The sequence below is a fragment of the Hippopotamus amphibius genome, chromosome 15 (genome assembly GCF_030028045.1).
Source record: "Hippopotamus amphibius kiboko isolate mHipAmp2 chromosome 15, mHipAmp2.hap2, whole genome shotgun sequence".
Classification (NCBI taxonomy): Eukaryota; Metazoa; Chordata; class Mammalia; order Artiodactyla; family Hippopotamidae; genus Hippopotamus; species Hippopotamus amphibius.
Genome location: NC_080200.1, coordinates 9,292,861 through 9,294,749, shown reverse-complemented (window position 1 = coordinate 9,294,749; position 1,889 = coordinate 9,292,861). Strand labels below are relative to the sequence as shown.

Below are 1,889 nucleotides of genomic sequence, written 5' to 3'. Positions count from 1 at the left end.
GCATTTCATAGAGTATTTAAAAGTATCCTAAATGAAGGCAATATCTAGAATTTTATTTGAAGAAAATGAGATTTATATAACTGTGTCTAAATTGCTTTAAATTTGAATATTTTCTCTTAAAGCAGGAAGGAATCTTTTATGCTATATTTTTTCTAAAGAGTAAACTGTATTTTACTGAGTTCATGGATATATTTTCTCCAATATCTTTGTTCCTCTTTCACCCTTCAGTCTAGTTTGTATAAGGTAAGCAGGTATATAAAGAGGTCAATAAACAGAAACAAATGAGGGAGCTGTTCAAGCAGATACAATTTGTCACACTAAGAAATACTGCTGAAGGTACTGGGGTGTATGACCTCAGAAATGAATTGCTTGAATCCAAAATATGGACACAGTGCTGCATGCCCATTTACTTATTTCCTTTTTCCCAACCCTATTTCTTTTTTAAAAGGTGTCCAAGCTACACAGAGCCAAAAAATCTAACAAGTGTCTCAGAATTCTTCCTCATGGGATTCTCAGATGATCCAGAACTTCAGGCCTTCATCTGTGTCCTGTTCCTATTCATGTACCTGGTCACGGTGTTGGGAAATCTGCTCATCGTTCTTGCTGTTACCTCTGACTCCCATCTCCACACCCCCATGTACTTCTTCATCGCCAACCTTTCCTTGGCTGACATTGGTTTTGTCTCCACCACAGTCCCCAAGATGATTGTGGACACCCAAACTCACAGCAGAGTCATCTCCTATGCTGGCTGCCTGACTCAGATGTCTGTTTTTATCCTTTTTGGATGTATGGATAGTATGTTTCTGACTGTGATGGCCTATGACAGGTTTGTGGCCATCTGTCACCCACTGCACTACCCGGTCATCATGAACCCACACCTCTGTTGCATCTTCATTTTGGTATCTTTTTTCTTAGCCTTTTGGAGTCCCAGCTGCATAATTTGATTGTATTACAAGTTACCTGCTTCAAGCATGCGGAAATTTCTAATTATTTCTGTGACCCTTCTCAACTCCTCAAGCTTTCCTGTTCTGACACTTTCACAAGTAACATAGTCATGTATTTTGTTGGTGCCACCTATGGTTTTCTGCCTTTCTCAGGAATCTCCTTCTCTTACTGTAAAATTGTTTTATCCATCCTCAGAGTCCCCTCATCAGGTGGGAGGTACAAAGCCTTCTCCACCTGTGGCTCCCACCTGGCAGTCGTTTGCTTATTTTATGGAACAGGCCTTGGTGTGTACCTTAGTTCAACCATGTCACTATCTCCCAGGAAGAATGCAGTAACCTTGGTGGTGTGCACTGTGGTCACCCCCATGCTGAACCCTTTCATTTATAGTCTCAGGAACAAGGACATCAAAAGGGCCATGTGGAGCTTCCTCAGCAAAACAATCTAATCTCAGTTGCTGGCCACGCATTTGTAGTTAGGTCAGAAAATGCAGCAAAATAAAACATGTAGACCTGAGAGTACTGTCTCTCTCCTCATATCATTTTTTTAGCTTTACAGCCTTCATGCCTCTCCTTGCTTAACACCTATTGCTTTTTTTTGCTGTTTCTTTAATGGGACTGAGAGAGAGTTCTAGGATCTTTTGTCCATCTTAATTACTGCATGATTGAATATTATTATCTATGGAGATTCTATAGTTTATCATCAGTAGCCCAATTATCCTGGAAAGACTAACAAATCTTCTATATATTTAAATTGTACATCTTTTCCACAGATCTTGTGTATTTTCCATACAATTTTATCATTTTTTTCAATTCTGCTTATGCAGGATATGTGTGAAGATGGCCTTCACTACTTCTCAAACTTGGCTTTTACTGAAATCATATGGAAACATAAAAATACTGACAACCTGAGTCTCACCACCAGAGACATTGATTTAGTTAGACTTG

General features: G+C 39.3%; 1 pseudogene; it reads left to right on the top strand.

Annotated features, from left to right (window-relative positions):
- Positions 1–455: 455 nt before the first annotated feature.
- LOC130837169 (olfactory receptor 18-like) lies at positions 456–1,390 on the top strand (annotated as a pseudogene).
- The last annotated feature ends 499 nt before the right edge of the window (positions 1,391–1,889 follow it).